The sequence below is a fragment of the Rhinolophus sinicus genome, chromosome 14, assembly GCF_057876585.1.
Source record: "Rhinolophus sinicus isolate RSI-liver-muscle chromosome 14, RSI-T2T, whole genome shotgun sequence".
In the NCBI taxonomy this organism is placed as follows: domain Eukaryota; kingdom Metazoa; phylum Chordata; class Mammalia; order Chiroptera; family Rhinolophidae; genus Rhinolophus; species Rhinolophus sinicus.
Genome location: NC_142514.1, coordinates 144,353,774 through 144,374,806, shown reverse-complemented (window position 1 = coordinate 144,374,806; position 21,033 = coordinate 144,353,774). Strand labels below are relative to the sequence as shown.

Genomic DNA, 21,033 nt, shown 5'->3' with positions numbered 1-21,033 from the left:
TCTCGTTCTGACTTAGCTCAGCCTAATGCCTTCAAGGTCAATCTACATAGTCATAAGAGGCAGGATTTCCTTCTTTTTCATGGCTGCATAATGTGCGTGCGTGTGTGTGTGTGTGTGTGTGTGTGTGTGTGTGTGTGTGTGTGTGTGTGATCTTGGCTATCGTGAAAAACGGTGCAAAAAACATGGGCATACGTAACTCTCTTCAGTATCCTGTTTTCACTTCTTTTAATATATACCCAGAAGTGGAATTGCTGGATCATATGGTAGTTGTACTTTTAATTTTCAGAGGAACCCCCCATACTATTTTCATATTGGCCCAACAAATTTATATTCCCACCAAGAGTACACAAAGTTTCCCTTTTCTCAACATCTTTGTCAGTAATTCTTCTCTCTCTCTCTCTCTCTCTCTCTCTCTCTCTCTCTCTCTCTCTCTCTCTCTCTTTTAAGGTTCATTGTTCTTAAGTTACAGAGAAAGAAAGAAGAAGAAAGACAAGGATACCTCCTGGAGATTTGATTGTTTGCGTTTAAGGATTTCCTAAATCACTGGCCAGAATTATTGTTACAAAATTAAAGGGTAAGTCAAAGGCCACCGATTTTGTCTGTGGGCTTGTTGTAACTCACACTAGTGAGGTTTCAGTAGTTGGATTTCAACTAAGTTTTTGAGGGTTTATCTTTTTTATGCTACATTGATTTAATTACTACATTTACAACACAACAGGATTCAATCTTATGCAGCAAAACGTACTTTAATCTGAACTTAATTGAATGTATTTATCTAGAGTATTATCAGGTATTTTTCTTCTGAACGGGAATTGAGTGTCTTTCTTTTCTTTTGAAGCACCCTACCCCGAATTTGTTCCTTTGGAGTCTGTTGACAGTACCCGATAGGAAGGACTGCGTGCTGGTAGGGGAGAGGGTTGTTTTATGGTTTGTTTCCTTTTGTAAGAATATAAACAAAACTTATACTTTATTCCATTATTTTCTGCTTGGAATGAACGGTCGGGTTGCAGGTCAGGCTCATACTGTCTTTCCCGCCATAAGTACTTCAGCCCACGAGTCATCTTCTCTTCACATGTATATTCAGTATCAGTTCTTTCCATTGTGCTACAGAGTATGTTCACCTCTCACTAACCAATGTAGCAGCGTGTTACGGCTGTCTGTTCAACTTATTGTCCTGCAATTTTTTCCCACCGCCAAATTCCGTCTTTGGAAATGACCCTACACTTACAATCTTTCACTTGTTTAATAGCTATTTTCTTATTAATTCACTGTCAGCCATCATCTATACCTGTCACTCAAATGAAAACGACAACGAGGTGGACTCTCCAGCAGCTACTTGTCCTCATATCTGTAGTGGTCATCGTGGTTGATTCCTGCTTCTCCCTGAAATTCTCTCCTTCCTGGATGCCACACCAACTAAATTCTCCTGATCTGTCTGTCCCCTTCCCTAGGCTGCTCTTCTGGTTCCAGGCACCCCCTGCTCAACACCAATACACACAGCAGGTCTTGATTTGACTCTATCTTGCTCACCTTTTTTTAAAATTTATTGGAGTGACAATTGTTAATGAAATTACATAGATTTCAGGGGTACAATTCTGTATTACATCATTTATAAATCCCATTGTGTGCTCACCACCCAGAGTCAGTTCTCCTTCCATCACCATATATTTGATCCCCCTTACCCTCATCTCCCATACCCCCTCCCCCCTTACCCTCTGGTAACCACTAAACTATTGTCTGTGTCTATGAGTTTTTGTTTCTCATTTGTTTGTCTTCTTCTTTTGCTGTTTTTGGTTTATATACCACATATCAGTGAAATCACATGGTTCTCTGCTTTTTCTGTCTGACTTATTTCGCTTATCATCATACTCTCAAGATCCATCCATGTTGTCACAAATGTTCCTATATCATCTTTTCTTACCACTTATCTCTTGTTTTCCTGATAATAGTCATTCTAACAGGTGTGAGGTGATATTTCATTGCTGTTTCGTCTGCATTCCCCTGATGATTAGTGATGTTGAGCATCTTCATGTACTTGTTGGCCATTTGGATAACTTATTTGGAAATATGTCTATTTAGTTTATCTGCCAATATTTTAATTGGCTTGTTTGAGTTTTTTGTTATTGAGTTATATGAGGTTTTGTTTTTGTTTGTATTTTGGATATTAACTATCAAATATATGGTTTGCAAATATTTTTCCCCACTCTGCAGGTTACCCTTTCTTTTTTTGTTTGCTTCTTCTGCTGTGCAAAGCTTTTAAGTTTGTAGTAGTCTCACTTGTTGATTTTTGCTTTTCTCACTTTTGTTTTGGTGTCATATAAAAAAAAAATCATTGTAATAAACCATGTCATGGAACTTCTTTCCTATGTTTAAATCTAGTTTTACAATATCAGGTCTTATGTTTAAGACTTTAAACAATTTAGAGTTAATTTTTGTGAGTGGTATAAGATAAGGGTCAATTTCATTTTTCTGTATATGGTTATCCAGTTTCCCAATACCATTTATTGAAGAGACTATCCTTTCCCCATTGAGTGTTCTTGGTTCCTATGTCAATTATTAGTTGACCATATATATATGCAGAAGTTTATTTCTTGGCTTTCTCTTCTGTTTCTTTGGTCTATGTATTTATTTTTATACCAGTACCATATTGTTTTAATTCTTATAGTTTTGCAGTAGAGTTTTAAATTAGGAATTGTGATGCTTCTGGTTTTGTTCTTCTTTCTCAGGATTGCTTTGGCTATTTGGGGTCTTTTATGGTTCCACACAAATTATAATGTTGTTTATTCTATTTCTGTGGAAAAAAATGTAATTGGAATTATAAGGATTATGTTCAACCTATGGATGACTTTGGGTGGTACGGATATTTTAACAATATGAAATGTTCTGCTCTATGAACATGCATATCTTTCCATTTGTTTCTGTCTTCTTCAATTTTTTTCATCAAATTCTTGTTTTTATTGTATAGCTCTTTATCTTCCTCAGTTTCATTTATTCCTAAGTAATGTTTATCATGCTATTGTGAATGGAATTGTTTATTTTTTTTTTTAATGTTTCATTGTTAATGAACGGAAACACACCAATTGCTGTATGTTGATTTTATGTCCTGCAACTTCATTTAATTTATTGATGGTTCCAACAGTTTTTGGTGTTTTTTTGTTTGTTTGTTTCTTTGGTTCGTCCTTATGATTTTTTATATATAAGATTACATTGTCTGCAGTAATGACAATTTTACTCTTCCTTTCCCATTTGGATGTCTTTTATTTCTCTCTCTTGCCTAACTGCTCTAGCTAAAACTTCCAGAACTGTATTGAATAAGAGGCAATAGAGTGGGCACTATTATTGTCTTATTCCTGATCTTAGAGGTAAAGCTTTCAATTTTTCACCATTAAGTATGTTAGCTGTGAGTTTGTTACATATGGCCTTTCTTATGTTGAGGTGTGTTTCTTCTATACACAATTTGTTGAGGGTTTTTATCATGAAAGAATGTTGTAGTTTGTCAAGTGCTTTTGTTGGCCTCTATTGTGATTATGTGATTTTTTTACCTTTCATTTTATTAAGGTGATGTATTATACATTTTTACATTTATTTTTCATTTCCAGTAGACATACAATATTATACTAGTTTCAGGTGTACAACATAGTGACTAGACATTTACATATCTTACAATATGCTCAAAGACCATGCTATGTTTTCTTCTAGGAGTTTTATGATTTCAGAACTTATATTCTAGCCTTTAATCCATTTTCAGTTTATTTTTCTATGTGCTGTAAGAAAGTGGTCTAGGTTCACTTTTGTACATGTCTATCTGTCCAGTTTTCACTGCACCTTTTATCGAATATACTGTCTTTACCCCACTGCATATTCTTGTTTGCTTTATCCTAGATTAGTTGACCATATAGGCATGGGTTTATTTCTGGGCTCTCTGTCCTGTCCCATTGATCTATGTGTCTGTTTTTATGACAGCAACATGCTGTTTTGATTACTATAGACTTATAACATTGTTTGATATCAGGTAGCGTGATCCCTATATATCTGTTCTTCTTTGTCAGTATTGCTTTGGTATTTCAGGTACATTTGAAGTTCCATGTAAATTTTAGGATTATTTGTTCTAGTTCTGTGAAAAGTATCATCGATATTTTGATACAGATTACATTGAATCTGCAGATTCCTTAGTGTAGTATAGATATTTTAAATATGTTGCTTCTTTCTACCCATGAGTATGGTGTGGCCTTCTGTTTATTTATATCTTCTTCAATTTCTATCTTCAGTGTGTCATAGTTTAATGAATACAGCTGTTTTACCAACTTGGTTAAATTTATTCCTAGGTATATTTTTATGCAAATGTATTTGTTTTCTTAATTTCTCTTTCTGATAGTTCATTATTAGTGTATAAAATGCAAATGATCTCTGAATATTAATTTTGTATCATGCTACTTTATTGAATTCATTTATTACTTCTAATAGTTTCTTGGTGGAATTGTGAGGGTTCTCTATATATACTATCATGTCACCTGCAAATAATGACAGTTTTGCCTCTCCTTTTCTATTCAGATGCATTTTGTTTCCTTGACTGATTTCTGTGACCAGGACTTCCAATACTGTGTTGAATAAAAGTGGTGAAAGTGGACATCCTTGTCTTGTTCCTGATCTTAAGGAGAACACTTTTAGCTTTTCCCTATAAGGCTATCAGCTGTGGGTTTGTTGTAGATGGCCTTGATTATGTTGAGGTATGTTCCCTCTATCCCCACTTTGCTGAGAGTTTTTATCATGAAGAAATGTTGGATTTTTCTGTATCTATTAATATGATCCTACAATTTTTTTCCTTCATTTTGTTTATGTGGGATAACACACTAATTGATTTGCAGATTTTCTTTTCTTTTTAAATTTATTGGGGTGACAATTGTTAGTGAAATTACATAGATTTCAGGTGTAAAATTCTGTACTACATCATCTATAAATCCCATTGTGTGTTCACCACCCAGAGTCAGTTCTCCTTCCATCACCATATATTTGATCCCCCTTACCTTCACCCCCCACCCCCCGCCCCCCACCCCCCATCCCCCTTACCCTCTGGTAACCACTAAACTATTCTCTGTGTCTATGAGTTTCTGTTTCTCTTTGTTTGTCTTGTTCTTTTGTTGTTTTTGGTTTATATACCACATATCAGTGAAATCACATGGTTCTCTGCTTTTTCTGTCTGACTTATTTCGCTCAGCATTACACTCTCAAGATCCATCCATGTTGTCACAAATGTTCCTATATCATCTTTTCTTACCGCCGAATAGTATTCCATTGTGTATATATACCACAACTTCTTTATCCATTCATCTATCGAAGGACATTTTGGTTGTTTCCATGTCTTTGCCACCATAAACAAAGCTGCAATGAACATTGGAGCACACGTGTTTTTATGGGTAAGTGTTTTCAGATTTTTGGGTTATATACCCAGGAGAGGTATTGCTGGGTCACATGGTAATTCTATTCGTAATTTTTTGAGGAACCTCCAGACTGCCTTCCATAACAGCTGCACCAGTCTGCATTCCCACCAACAGTGTATGAGGGTTCCTTTTTCTCCACAGCCTCTCCAACACTTGTTACTATTTGTCTTGTTGGTGCTAGCCATTCTGACTGGGGTGAGGTGACGTCTCATTGTGGTTTTGATTTGCATTTCTCTGATGATTAGTGATGTGGAGCATTTTTTCATATGTCTATTTGCCATTTGTATGTCCTCTTTGGAGAAATGTCTCTTCAGGTCCTCTGCCCATTTTTCAATTGGGCTGTTTGTTTGTTTTTTGTTGAGTTGCATGATTCCTTGTATATTTTGGATATTAGCCCCCTACCGGAGGCACTGTTTGCAAAAATCTTCTCCCATTCAGTTGGTTGCCTCTTTATTTTGTCGATGGTTTCTTTTGCTGTGCAGAAGCTTTTAAGTTTCATATAGTCCCATTCGTTTATTTTAGCTTTTACTTCCATTGCCTTTGGAGTCAAATTCATAAAATGCTCTTTGAATCCTACATCCATAAGTTTAGTACCTATGTTTTCTTCTACGCAGTTTATTGTGTCAGGTCTTATGCTTAAGTCTTTGATCCATTTTGAATTAATTTTGGTACATGGTTACAGATAGCAGTCCAGTTTCATTATTTTGCACGTGGCTGTCTAATTCTGCCAGCACTATTTATTGAAGGGGCTGCCTTTTTTCCATTGTATGTTTTTTTGCTTCTTTGTCAAAAATTATCTGTCCATATTTAGGTGGTGTTATTTCTGGGTTCTAAATTCTGTTCCATTGGTCTATGTGTCTGTTTATCTGACAATGTCACGCTGTTTTAATTATTGTTGCCCTGTAATACAAGTTAAAGTAAGGTAGTGTGATACCTCCAGCATTATGCTTTTTTCTTAAGATTGCTTTTGCTATTTAGGGTCTTTTGTGGTTCCAAACAAATCTGATGATTTTTTGTTCTATTTCTTTAAAAAATTCCGTTGGAATTTTGATGGAGATTATATAAATCTGTATATTGCTTTGGTTAATATGGCCATTTTAACTATGTTGCTTCTTCCAATCGATGAGCACTGAATGTCTTTCCATTTCTTTGTGTCTTCTTCAATTTCTTTTAAAAACGTCTTATAGTTTTCAGCATATAGGTCTTTCACATCCTTGGTTAAGTTTATTCCTAGGTATTTTATTCTTTTTGTTGCAATTGCAAAAGGAATTATTTTTCTTATTTGTTTTTCTGAGATTTCATTGTTAGTATATAAAAATACAATGGACCTTTGTACATTGATTTTGTAGCCAGCAACCTTACTGTATTTCTTGACTGTTTCTAATAGCTTTTTGGTGGAGTCTTTAGGGTTTTCTATATATATAGCATCATGTCATCTGCAAAGACTGATAATTTAACTTCTTCATTCCCAATTTGGATGCCTTTTATTTCTTTCTCTTGCCTGACTGCTCTGGCAAGGACTTCCAACACTATGTTGAAAAGCAGAGGTGATAGGGGACAGCCCTGTCGTGTTCCTGAACGTAGAGCAAAGGGCTTCAGTTTTTCACCATTAATTATGATATTAGCAGAGGGCTTGTCATATATGGCCTTTATTATGTTAAGGTATTTTCCTTCTATACCTATTTTATTAAGTGTTTTAATCATAAATGGATGTTGAATCTTGTCAAATGCTTTTTCTGCATCAATTGATATAATCATATGATTTTTGTCCTTTATTTTGTTTATGTGATGTATCACATTGATAGATTTGCGTATGTTGAACCATCCTTGTGCCCCGGGGATGAACCCCACTTGGTCGTGATGAATAATCTTTTTAATGCATTGTTGTATTCGATTTGCTAGAATTTCATTTAGGATTTTTGCATCGGTATTCATCAGAGATATTGGTCTGTAGTTTTCATTTTTTGTGCTGTCCTTACCAGGTTTTGGTATCAGGGTAATGTTGGCCTCATAAAATGAGTTAGGGAGTACTGTCTCTTCTTCAATTTTTTGGAAGAGTTTGAGCAGGATTGGTATTAGATCCTCTTTGAAGGTTTGGTAGAATTCACTAGTGAAGCCATCTGGTCCCGGACTTTTGCTTTTGGGAAGGTTTTGGATCACTGATTCAATTTCGTTACTGGTGATTGGTCCGTTTAGATTTTCCAGTTTTTCATGATTCAGCCTTGCAAGGCTATATATTTCTAAGAACTTGTCCATTTCTTCTAGGTTATTGAATTTGGTGGCATATAGTCCTTCATTGTATTCTTGGATGATCCTTTGTATTTCTGTGGTGTCCGTGATAACTTCCCCTTCTTCATTTCTGCTTTTGTTAGTGTCTTCTCTCTTTTTATCTTAGTGCGTCTAGCCTAGGGTTTGTCAATTTTGTTAATCTTTTCAAAGAACCAGCTCTTTGTCACATTAATATTTTCTATTGTCTTTTTGTTCTCTATTTCATTTAGTTCTGCTCTAATTTTTGTTATTTCCTGTCTTCTGCTGCCCTGGGTTTCACTTGTTCTTCTTTTTCTAGTTCTTTAAGGTGTAACATGAGGCTATTTATTTGGGATTTTTCTTGTTTCTTGAGATAGGCCTGTAATGATATAAATTTCCCTCTTAAAACTGCTTTCGCTGCATCCCAAAATTTTGGTAGGATGTATTTTCATTGTCATTTTTCCTATGTATCTTTTAATCGCTGCTTTTTATTTCTTCTTTAACCTCGTTGTTCTTTAAAAGTATGTTGTTTAATCTCCATGTATTCATGGTTTTTTTCTGCTTTCTTTTTGCAGTAGATATCCAATTTCAAAGCCTTGTGATCAGAGAATGTGCTTCGTATGATTTCAATCTTCTTAAATTTGCTGAGGCTAGGTTTATGTCCCAATAGATGGTCTACCCTTGAGAATGTTCCATGTACACTAGGAAAAAAAAATGTGTCGTCTCATGTTTTAGGATAAAGTGCTCTATAAATGTCAATTACGTCTATTTCATCTAATGTGTCATTTAGGGCTGATATTTCTTTATTTATTTTCTGTTTGGATGATCTGCCCATAGCTGTCAATGATGTATTTAGGTCCCCTAGTATAATTGTGTTTTGGTCAATTTCTCCCTTTAGTTCTGTAAGTAGTTGCTTGGTATATTTCTATGTTCCCTGATTGGGGGCATAAATATTGATGACTTCATCAATCAAGTTATGTCTTTTTGTTGTGTAGTCCCCTTTACCATTATGAAATGTCCATCTTTTTCTCTTGTTACATTTTTTACCCTGAAGTCTGTTTCAGCTGATATCAGTATTACTACAGTTGATTTTCTCTGGATGCCATTTGCTTGGAGTGTCAATTTCCACCATTTAACTTTGAGTCTATGTTTGTCCTTGTAGCTGAGATGTGTCTCATGGAGAAAACATATGGTTGGGTTTAGTTTTTTGATCCAATCTGCTGCTCTATGCCTTTCTATTAGTCAGTTTAGTCCATTTACATTTAGGGTGATTGTTGATGTGTGAGGATTTCCTATCATTCTATCTTTAGTTTTCTGATAAGACTGTGTCTGTCTTGTTTCTTTGCCTTTTTGTTGCTATTATTTCTATGTGGTGGAGTATTCTATGATTTTTCCCTCTGTTTCTTCTTTTATTACAGTATATATTTCAGTTCTGGATTTTTTTTTGAGTGGTTACCATTAAGTTTATGTAAAAGAAAGTTTGATATTTAGAGTATTCCATTTTCTTCAGCATGCTTACTTTCTCCATTCCCACGTTCCAGTTCAGGCCTTTACTCTCCCCCTTTGTATGTTTTGGTTGCCACAAATTGTCCCTGTTGATGGTGGTCGAATAGGCTCCTTTAGTATTTCTTGTAGTGCAGGTCGTGTGTTAAAAAATTCCCTCAGCTTCTGTATGTCTGCAAAGGTCTTTATTCCTCCTTCATATCTAAAGGGTATCTTTGCTGGATATATTATTCTTGGCTCATAATTTCTCTCTTTCAATAGTTTGAATATTTGTTTCCACTCCCTCCTGGCTTGGAGAGTTTCTGCTGAAAAATCTGATGGTATTCTAATGGGCTTTCCATTGTAGGTTACTGTCTTCTTTTCCCTGGCTGCTTTGAGGATTCTTTCTGTGTCGTTGATTTTTGACAGCCTCAATACAATATGCCTTGGAGAAGGCCTGTTGGGGTTGAGGTAATTAGGTGTTCTATTTGCTTCTTCAAGGATCCAGTTCTTTCCACAAGTTTGGGAAGTTCTCATTGACCATTTGTTTAAATATACTCTCTGTACCCTTCTCTCTTTCTTCTCCTTCTGGTATGCCAATTATTCTTATATTGCTCTTTCTGATGGAGTCAGAAAGTTCTTGTAGAGTTCTGTCATTTCTTTTAGTCTCAAGCCTCTTTCTTCTTCCATCCATGTCATTTCCAGATTTCTATCTTCGGTGTCACTGATTCTTTCCTCCATCTGGTCAAATCTACTACATAAGCTGGCTATTTCATTCTTCATTTCTTCTATTGAGTTCTTAATCTCCAGAAATTCTACTTGGTTCTTTTTAAAATTTCAATCTCTTTGGTAAAATGCTCATGTTGTTCTTTGATTGTGTTTCTGAGTTCATTAAACTGCCTGTCTGTGTTTTCTTGCATCTCGTTGAGTTTTTTAAGAACTGCAATCTTGAATTCTGTTATTTAAGTCACATATTTCCATATCTTTAAGTTCCTTTTCTGGAGACTTTTCACTTTCTTTCTGAGTTGTTTTGTTGCCTTGGTACTCATAGCCATTAATGATGTATTATTTCTCTTCCTAGACATCTACAGGAGTGAGTTCTGCAAAAGGTTGATAGAAAGAGATCTTTCTTTTGTTTTCTAGCAGGTATTGGTAGAATGTTTTATTTTTTTCTCTGAAGGTAGCCTTTTATTTTCTCTCACACTGTAGTTTTATGTTTTCTCTGCACTATTCTGGCTTCTCACACAATGGGGGGATTCCCTGGAAGACGGGTTTCTCTTCTGTGAACAGTTGGTCTTGGTCACACAGCACCACCAACGTGGGGAGATGTGGAGAGCTTCTGAGGTTTCAAAGGTCTTCCTGCCTGAGATTCAGAGCCTGTGTGCTTCAGCAGCTCTGTTTACTCCTGCAGAGAACCGCCTTGATAGGTGGGGACAGGGGCGGGGTGGGTTGTGAGAGGTGGCCAGAGCAATGGTGGCAACCACCACCACAGCCAGCCCTGCTTCCACAGCTCCCTCCCCTTTGCCAGAACTAGTTGGTCTGTGAGTCCGAGTCTGTGGACCATAGTTCTGAAAACTGCAAATATTCTGTTCTTTTGATCTGACAGTGCTACTGTTCTGCTTCTAGCACCGGGCAAGTGAGGGCAGGGCGAGCTCTGGTAGGGTTGGGAGGGGGCGGCTATTCTCAGTGCCTAAGGCTTCCATTCTCTGCTCTGCAGTGAGGGCTGAAACCACTGTTTTCAGCCTTCTTCCCTCAGTCTTTGCTCCAAGGTCTCTGCCGTGAGCGTTGGGATCAGCCAGGTTATATGCTGTCCCCTCAGCCCTGTGGGCCATAAATGGAGCCCTAGCAGTCCGAGTTCTTCCCCTTTCCGCAGCTGCGGTAGTTCCGGGATGCAGCGAACTATAGTTATTTATAGTATTTTCTGAAAATTTTTTTTATTTCTGTGGTGTCTGTTGTCACTTCTCCTTTTTCATTTCTGATTTTATTAATTTGGGTCCTCTCTCTCTTTTTTTGATGAGTCTGGCTAAAGGTTTGTCAATTAAATCCAACTGGTCTAATGTATCATTTAAGGCCACTGTTTCCATGTTGATTTTCCGTCTGGAGTATGTGTCCCTTGTTGTCAGTGGTGTGTTGAAGTCTCCTACTATGATAGTGTTACTGTTGATCTCTGTCTTTATGTCAGTCAATATCTGTTTTATATATTTAGGTGCTCCTATGTTGGGTGCATAGATGTTTACTAGGGTGATGTCCTCTTGTTGGATTGATCCCTTTATTATTATATAGTGCCCATCTTTGTCTTTTAATATATTCTTCATTTTAAAGTCTATTTTGTCAGGTATAAGTATTATTACTGCAGTTTTTTCTCATTTCCATTTGCATGAAATATCTTACTCCATCCCTTTACTTTTAGCCTGTTTCTTTTGATCTGAGGTGAGTCTCTTGTATACAGCATATGCAAGGGTCTTGTTTTCTTATCCACTGAGCCACCCTATGTCTTTTGATTGGAGCATTTAATCCATTTACAGTTAAAGTGATTATTGATAAGTACATAGTTATTGCCATTTTGTTATTTGTGTTTCTGATCTTAATTAGTTAGATTGTTTTCATCTTTCTTTTGCTTAAAGAAGCCCTTTTAACATCTCCTGCAATGCTGGCTTGGTGTTAATGGATTCCTTTAGCTTATTATTTTCTGGGAAGCTCTTTATCGCTCCTTCAATTTTGAATGATAGCCTTGCTGGATAAAGCAATCTAGGTTGTAGGCCTTTGTTTTCCATCACTTTGAAGACCTCCTGCCACTCCCTTCTGGCCTGCAAAGTTTCTGTAGAAAAGCCAGCTGACTGTCTTATAGGAAGCTCATAGTCTTATGGGAGCACCCTTGTAAATAACTCGCTGTCTGTCTCTTGCTTCCTTTAGGATTCTGTCTTTGTCTTTAACCTTACCATTTTAACATATGTGTCTTGGTATGGGCCTGTTTGGGTTCATCTTGGTTGGAACTCTCTGCACTTCCTGGACTTGTGTGTCAATCTCCTTCACCATGTTATAGAAGCTTTTTCATTATTACTTCAAATATGTTCTCGATCCCTTGCTCCCTCTCTTTTCCTTCTGGTATTCATATGATGTGTACGTTGTTGTATTTGACGTTATCCCACAGGTCTCTTAAACTATTTTCATTGTTTTTTATTCTTTTCTCTTTTTGTTGTTCTGTTTGGGTGATCTCAATCTTGTCTTCTAAATTGCTGATTCGATCTTCTGCTTCATCTAATATGTTGGTAACTCCTTCAAGTGTGTTCTTTATTTCAGTTATTGTATTCTTTAGTTCTAATTGGTTGTTTTTTAGGATTTCTCTCTTTCTTTATGTTCTCACTAAGTTTCTTAAATATGCTTATAATCAGTATTCTAAACTCTGTCTCTGATTGGTTGGTTACCTGTATTTCATTTAGTTCCAATTCCAAAGGTTTCTTCTGTTCTTTTATTTGGGACATGTTTTTTTTTTTCCCCTCACTCTGGCTGACTCTCTGTGTTTGCTTCGATGTATTCGGTGGATCCCCTAGTCTGCATCCTGGAGCCCCGCATCTCCTTAGCCCTGGCTGTGGGACATATCTCCGTACTTCTCCCTTCCCTCTTCCCCTGCTGTCCCAGTTTGCCCACTTTCACGTAATCCTCGTGCAAGTCTCTTAGCTGTTATGTGTGATGAACAGAGAATCCTTTGATGAGTTATAGATGTTCAATCTGTGGTAACTTCCAGGGGAGAACTCAAGACGCCCACCTCACTACCGCAATTTCTATGATGTCAATCCTCTGCTTTAATTTTTATTATTTCTTTTCTCCTGCTTATTTGGATTTAATTTTCTCTTCATTTCCCATGGTGGAAGATAAGATTATTGATTTCAGATCTTTATTCTTTTCTAATATATTCATTCAATGCTATAAATTTCCCTCCAAGCACTGCTTTCACTGTTACAAAAATTTTGATAAGTTGTATAATCAAGCTTTTTTATTATTTTATTTGTCCTCCATTAGATTGACAGCTATACATTCTCTGACTCTTGTATTTGCACATTATACTAGAAACTGCAACATGTATCCATGATTTAACAAAACGTATCTAAATGAACTGAATCTTTGGCCCTCCTCCCAAATACTGCAAGAACATGGGGGCAATTTAAATCCAGTTGGCCACACACTCCAACTTGAATGCAATTGCTATATATTTTAAACACCACTGTTTTATGCATATATATATATATGCATAATATATATATATATATATATATATATATATATATATATATATATATATATATATATATATATATATATATTTGCTCATTTCTTCCTGCAACTCTGACCTTCCACTGGTAACATTTTCCTTCTCCTGAAAAACACACTTTAGTAGTTCCTTCAATGTCTATTTCCTACTGGCAAATTCTGTCAATTTGTTGTTTTAAATTATGGTTTCTCCACTGATGTTCTTTAAAGCTGCACAGAATCCTAGCTCTCAGCTATATTCTTTCAATAAATTAAAGATTCCATTCCATGTCTTCTGGATTCCATCAGAAGACAGTTGAGATGTCAGCTCTCTCTTTCTGTTCATCATTTGATGATGAACTCTGTTTTTCTCTGGATGCTTTCTTTTGTTTGTTTGTTTGTTTTGTTTTGTTTTCTTCAATTTCACTATGATATGTCTGAATGTGAATTTCATTTATTTACCTGTTTGGTGTTTAGCAAGGTCTTAAATTTTGTCTTTAATGATTCAGTCTTTATGCTTCAAATTCTTTACATCTTCTATCACATATTCTTCACTACCTGTTAAATTCTTTGAGGCTTTAAATAGTTTACCTTATTTTTATCTATTAACCTCTACCCTAGATATCTTCATTTGGAAAGGTTGATCTGAATCGTTGAGTCTGCCATTGAAGTCTAGGTTCAAATTTTAGTGATATTGGGAAAGATGTTAAGCAGAAGATGAGAATGGCTGTAAAATGAGATGACAATTACAGCAATCCAACAAAGACATGATGCAGATAAAATTGAAGGGAGAGCTTGTGAGGGATGAAAAACAAGTGAGATTGAAGAGCGATTTAACTGGGTAAAATAAAGAGGCATGGTAAACTATATTTATAGTTTAAAAGATATTTATAGGGAGAAGAAAGAGGAGTAGGACACCCACTGGTTGGAAGTATGGAAGTACCATTCACTAGGACAGGGATTACAGGAAGAGGGGAAACGTGAATACTGTGTGAAGTTGGGACATGCGAAACCTCATCTCATCTACTGGCCAAGGGTATGTCCTGAAGGCAGTGGGTGGAAAAGCATGACAATGATAAAACATTGAATCCAAGAGTATCTTTGGGTCTACATACACAGATTAGGATGACATCAGTATATAGAGACAGTTGTTCATAATACATACACAGTGTATAATACATGCAGTTATTCATAATACAAAGATGATGTTAATTACAGCAGATGAAGAATAAAAAGGAAGTGTCAAGCATAAACCAGGTTAAAAGTGCATTGCATTTATTTTTTTCTAATAAGATATAATTAACATATAACATTGTGTAGGTTTAAGGTCTACAACATGTTAATCTGATATATTTATATATTGCAATATCATTACCACCATAAAGTCAGCTAACGCCTCTATTATGTCACATAATTATTTCTTTTTTTTGGTGGGATCAATTAAGATCTAGTCTCTTAGCTCCATTCAAGTTTATAATATAGTACTTTTTTATCATCACTATACTAAGCATTAGCTACCCAGGGCTTATTTTACCTACTGGTTACAAATTCGTACCTTTAAACAACATCTACCCAATTCCCCCACCTGCAAACCCCTGATAATCATCATTCTATGCTCTCATTTTACAAGTTTGGCTTTTTCAGATTTTACATATAAGTGGTATCATGCAGTACTTGTCATTCTCTGCCTGACTTATCTTACTTAGCATAATGCTCTGATGGTTCATCTATATTGTCACAAATGGCAGGGTTTCCTTCTTTCTCATGGTTGAATAATATTCGAGTGTGTGTGTGTGTGTGTGTGTGTGTGTGTGTGTGTGTGTAATCTTGGCAATTGTGAAAAATGCTGCAACAAACATGAAGTGCATGCATACCTCTTTCAATATCTTGTTTTCAGTTCCTTTAGATATATACCCAGAAGTGGAATTGCTGGATCATATGGTAGTTCTATTTTTAATATTTGGAGGAAACTCCATGCTCTTTCCCATAGTGGCCCAACCAATTTATATTCCCACCAATAGCACATAAGGGTTCCTTTTTTGTCTCGACATATTTGTCAGCACATGTTATCTCTTGTCTCCCTACTAATAGTCATTCTAACAGCTGTGAGGTGATGTCTCATTATGTTTTCATCTGAATTCCCCTGATGATTAGTGATGTTGAGCATGTTTTCATGTACCTTTTGGCCATTTGGATGCCTTCTTTGGAAAAATGTCTATTTAGTTTCTCTGCCCATTTTTTAATTGGATTGTTTGGGGGTTTTTGTTATTGTGTTTTATGAGATTTTTGTTTTTATTTTGGACATTAACTTCTTATCAAATACATGGTTTGCAAATATTTTTTTTCCATTCTGCAGGATGCCCTTTCTTTTCTTATTGCTTCTTTTGCTGTGCAGAAGCTTTTTAGTTTGCTATAGCCTTACTTGTTGATTTTCACTTTTGTCACTTTTGTTTTGGATCATATAAAAAAAAAAATCATTGTAATGAACAATACCAAGGAGTTTCTTTCCTATGTTTACTTCTAGTTTTACAGTATCAGAACTTATGTTTAAGACTTTCAACAATTTAACTTTTGTGAGTGGTGTAAGATAAGCGCACAATTTCATTTTTCTGAACGTTATTATCCAGTTTTCCCAACGCCATTTATTTATTTTTTTTTATTTCAAACTTTTATTCACTTAAGATCTTATACTTAAAAAATTACACATCCAAAAATACATTCTTAGAATTGTAGTTTGTCAGGCATAAAAGAAGATAATCCCTTGCCACTTTTTTCTTTTTTTTACTTTTTTTTATTAGTTTCAGGTGCACAAGACAAAGCAAAACTTAGACGTTTATCATTTATATCAAAGAGACTCCTTTCTCCATCAAGTGTTCTTGGCTTCTATGTCAAATGTTAGTTGACCATATATGCATAAGTTCATTTTTTAGGCTCTTTCTTCTGTTTCCTTGGTCTATGTGTCTATTTTTATACTAGTTCTGAACCGTTTTAATTCCTATAGCTTTGCAGTAGTTTCAAATTAGGAATTGTGATGCCTCTGGCTTTGCTCTTCTTTCTCAGGATTGCTTTGGCTATTTGGGGTCTTTTATGGTTCCACACATAGTATAAGGTTTTGTTTTTTTTCTATTTCTGTAGGGGAAAAAAAGAAATTATAAGGATTTTGTTGAATCTATAGATGGCTTTGGGTGGTATGGACATTTTAACAATATTAATCCTTCCATTCCATGAACATGGATGTCTCTCCATTTGTTTGTGTCTTCTTCAATTTCTTTCATCAAAGTTTTATTGGTTTTATTGTATAGATCTTTCACTTCCCTGGTTAAACTTATTCCTAAGTATTGTTTTTCATGCTGTTGTGAATGGAATAGTTTTATTTTTCTCAAATGTTTCATTGTTAATGTACGGAAATACAACCAATTTCTATATGATGATTTTACATCTTGCAAATTTACTGAATTTTGATTGCTTCCAGCAGTTTTTTGTTTTGTTTTGTCTTTCTTGGGGGGAGGAGAGTTACTCCTTAGGGTTTTTTTTATATAGAAGTGCATATTGTCTGGCAACAATGACAATTTTACTCTTCCTGTCCCATTTGGATGTCTCTTATTTCTTTGTCTTGCCTAATTTCTGTAGCTTAAATTTAAGAGTGGTTGGAATGGGCACCATTGTTTTATTCCTGATTTTAGAGAAAAACCTGTCAATTTTTCACCATTGAGTATGTTAGCTGTACTTTTTAACTATATGGCCTTTATTATGTTGAGATGTGTTTCTCCTCTACCCAATTTTTCAGGGTTTTTATTATGAAAAAACGTTGTAGTTTGCCAAGTGCTTTTTTTGGCCTCTATTATGATGATCATGTGATTTTCATCTTTCATTCTATTAAGGTGATTTATTATAAATTTTTTTAAATTTATTTTTCATTTACACTTGACATACAGTATTATAAGAGTTTCAGGTGTACAGCGTATTGACTAGAGATTTATATACCTTACAAAATGTTCAAAGAGCATATTATGTTTTCTTCCATGAGTTTTATGATTTCAGGTCTGGTATTCCTGTCTTTAATCAATCTTGAGTTTATTTCTGTATATTGTGTAATAAAGCGGTCCAGTTTCACTTTTTTACATGTATCTGTCCAGTTTTCACAGCACCATTTATCGAATATACTGTCTTTATCCCCACTGCATATTCTTGTCTCCTTTAACCTAGATTAGTTGACCATATAGGCATGGGTTTACTTCTGGGTTCTCTGTTCTGTCTCATTGATGTATGTGTCTGTTTGTATGCCAATAACATGCTGTTTTGCTTATTATAGCCTTAAAATATAGAATAATTTCAGGTAGTGTGATACCTACAACTCTGTTCTTCTTTCTCAATATTGATTTGGTCATTCAGGGTTGTTTGTGGTTCCATATAAATTTTAGGATTATTGATCTAGTTCTGTGAAATTGGTATTTTGATATGGATTACATTGAATCCACAGATGCTTAGGGTAGTATGGACATTTTAACGATGTTGTTTCTTTCTATCCATGGGCATGGTATAGCCTTCTATTTATTTGTATCTTTTTCAATTTCTTTTCAATGTGACATAGTTTTCTGAATACAGCTCTTTTATGTCCTTGGTTAAATTTATTTCTTGGTATTTTATTCTTTTTGATGCAATTATAAATGGGATTTTTTCTTAATTTATCTTTCTGATAGTTCATTATTAGTGTATAAAAATGCAAATGATTTCTGAATATTAATTTTGTATCATGCTAGTTTACTGAATCATTTATTAGTTCTAACAGTTTTGGGGTGGAATCATGAGGGTTCTGTATATATAATATCATGCCATCTCCAAACAATGACAGTTTTACCTCTCTTTTCCAATTCAGATGCATTTTTTTACTTGGCTGTTTTCAGTGACTAGGACTTCCAATGCTATGTTGAATAAAATTGATGAAAGTGGATATCCTTGTCCTATTCCTGATCTTAAAAAGAACACTTTTACCTTGTCCCCTTTAAGTATATTAGCTGTGGGTTTGTTGTATATGGCCTTCATTATGTTGAGGTATGTTCCCTCTATCCTCACTTTGCTCAGAGTTTTTATTATGAATGAACGTTGGATTTTGTCAAATGCTTTTTCTGTATCTATTGATATGATCATATGATTTTTATACTTCATTTCGTTTATTTTGTTTACATGATGTAGCATGTTAATTAATTGGCAGATTTTGAACCAACTTGCATCCCAGGAATAAACCTTACATGACGATGTATGTGATCTTTTCAATATATTGTTGAAATCAGTTTACTAACATTCTGTTGAAGATCATCAGAGGTATTGGCCTATAATTTTCTTTCTTTTTGTTTTTTGTTTGTTTTGTTTGTGTGTGTGCACGTGTGTGTGTGTGTGTGTGTGTGTGTGTGTGTGTGTGTGTCTTTACCTAGTTTGGGTATCCAGGGAATGCTGGCCTTGCAAAATAAGTTCAGAACTCTTCCTTCCACTTTAATTTTTTTGGAATAGTTTGAAAAGAACAGGTATTAGTCTTTCTTTGAATGTTTGGTAAAATTCACCTGTGAAGCCATCCAGTGCAGGACTTTTGCTTGTTAGGAGTTTTTTGATTTATGATTCAATTTCCTTAGTACTAATCAGTTTATTCACATTTTCTGTTTCTTCCTGATTCAGTCTTGGAAGATTATATGTTTCAAGGAATTTATCCATTTCTTCCAGGTTGTCCCATTCGTTGGCATAGAATTGTTCATAGTATTTTGTTTTGTGGTTATCATGAGGCTAACATAAAACACCTCATAGATAAAACAGTTCATTTTAAGCTAATAACAACTTAACTTTGTCTATAAAAGTCCCACCCTTTTATTACCCTTTATATTATTAATGTCATAATATACCCTTCATATATTGTGTGTTTATTAAATATTATAGTAGCTATTGTTATTTTTCATATTCTTTTCCTTTCACCATTATACTAGAGTTAACTGGTTAACATACCATCCTATTACAAAATTAGCCATCTAAATATTTACCTTTACCAGTGTGTTGTATAATTTGATAAATGTTTTCATGTTGCATTGGCACAGTGCATCTTTTCATTTCAGCATAAAGAACGATTTTCAGCATTTCTTGCAAGGCAGGTCAAGTGGTGATGAACTCCGTCAGCTTTTGTTTGTCTGGGCAAGTATTTATTTCTCCTTCATATCTGAAGGATAACTTAGCCAGAGTATTCTTGGCTAGCAATTTCTTTTCCTTTCAACACTTTGAATAAGTCATCCCACTCTCTGCAGGACTGTGGGTTTCTGCTGAGAAATCCACTGATAGCAAAGGAACTACAAAGGGAGTTCCTTTGTAGGTTACAATCTTTTTTTTCCCCCCTGTCTGGTGATACTCTCTGTCTTAGATTTTTCACAGTTTCATTATATGGTGTCTTGGAGACAGTCTTTTTGCATTAAGATATAGGGTTATCTATCAGCTTTGTGAACGTAGATGTCCAATTCTCTCCCCAGGATTGGGAAGTCCACAGCTATTATTTATTTAAATAAACTTTCTGCACCCCCTCCCCCTCTTCTTCTTGTAGAATCATGTTTATTCCAATTTTTGTTCTTTTTACGGAATCCCATAGATTATGGAGGCTTTCTTTCCTTTTTTCCATTCTTTATTCTTCTCTACGTTGTTTCAAGCTTCCTGCCATCTAACTCACTCTAGCTTCCACTTACTCTACTTTAATAAAGATGCTATCTGTTACAGTTTCCATTTCATTCATTAAATTTTTCAATTCCAGAATGATTTCTATTTCTTTGGTGTATATCTCATTTTGTTCACATATTTTTCTCTGATTTTGTTAAATTGTCTTTCTGAGCTTCCCTGTTGCTTGTTGAGTTTCTTCAAAACAGCTTTTTTGAATTCATTGTCAGTCAGTTCACAAAATTCCATTCCTTTAAGCTGGCTTATTGGAGAATTCTTATTATCTTTTGATGATGACATCTTTCCTTGATTTTTCATGACCTTGTAGTATTGCATCGTTGCCTTTGCATTTGAAGTAGCAAACACCTCCTTAAATCTTTACTAGTTGCCTTCAGATGGGCAATTCTGTTTATTGGTGCTAATTATATCTAGTTTTTAGCTGCCTTTGTGTGGCCACCTACTCCACTCTTCTTGCTCTCTCTTCTGGCAGAGTTCTTAAGCTTTTATGTCTTCTCTGGATCTTACAACTCACCAGTGTGGCTACTGGAAACTTCTCTTTTGTTTTCCAGAAGGCGGTGCGATAGCTCTTGTGTGTGGTCTCTCCCCTGAACACAGATCCTAGTGTTTTTCTGATAGCAATACATTTACTATACTAGCTCTCATTGCTGAGCCCAGAAGCGTATACAAGGAGCAAGCCACAAGGTAGGTAGAGTTATGGGTTCAGCCCTCGGGTATTGGGGGTGCCTGCACACCCAGTGGGGAGATTTTCTGGTGAGGTTCTCTCAGAGGCACATGGGAGGCCTTCCTGCTAAAGTCCTGAACAGGATCAGGAGGAACCTTGTTCCTTTAACGCCCTTTGATATTCTTATCTGCCTCTGTCCCATCTCTTACCTCCCACAGTCATGGAGGTCATGCCCCAATATTCTGGGTGCTGCTA

At 35.5% G+C, this 21,033-nt stretch overlaps 1 protein-coding gene and 1 long non-coding RNA gene across 2 annotated transcripts in view; one reads left to right on the top strand and one right to left on the bottom strand.

The window, feature by feature from the left end:
• Positions 1-21,033, top strand: part of LOC148755854 (interferon-induced very large GTPase 1-like) — a 57,845-nt gene that overhangs the window by 22,773 nt on the left and 14,039 nt on the right. The window contains exon 2 of the mRNA XM_088791615.1: positions 448-574. The gene's annotated coding sequence lies outside the window, so the exon portion shown is untranslated. The remainder of the gene's footprint in view (positions 1-447; positions 575-21,033) is intronic.
• The window catches only part of LOC148755855 (uncharacterized), a 47,669-nt gene that overhangs the window by 21,284 nt on the left and 5,352 nt on the right, over positions 1-21,033 (bottom strand). The window lies entirely within an intron of this gene.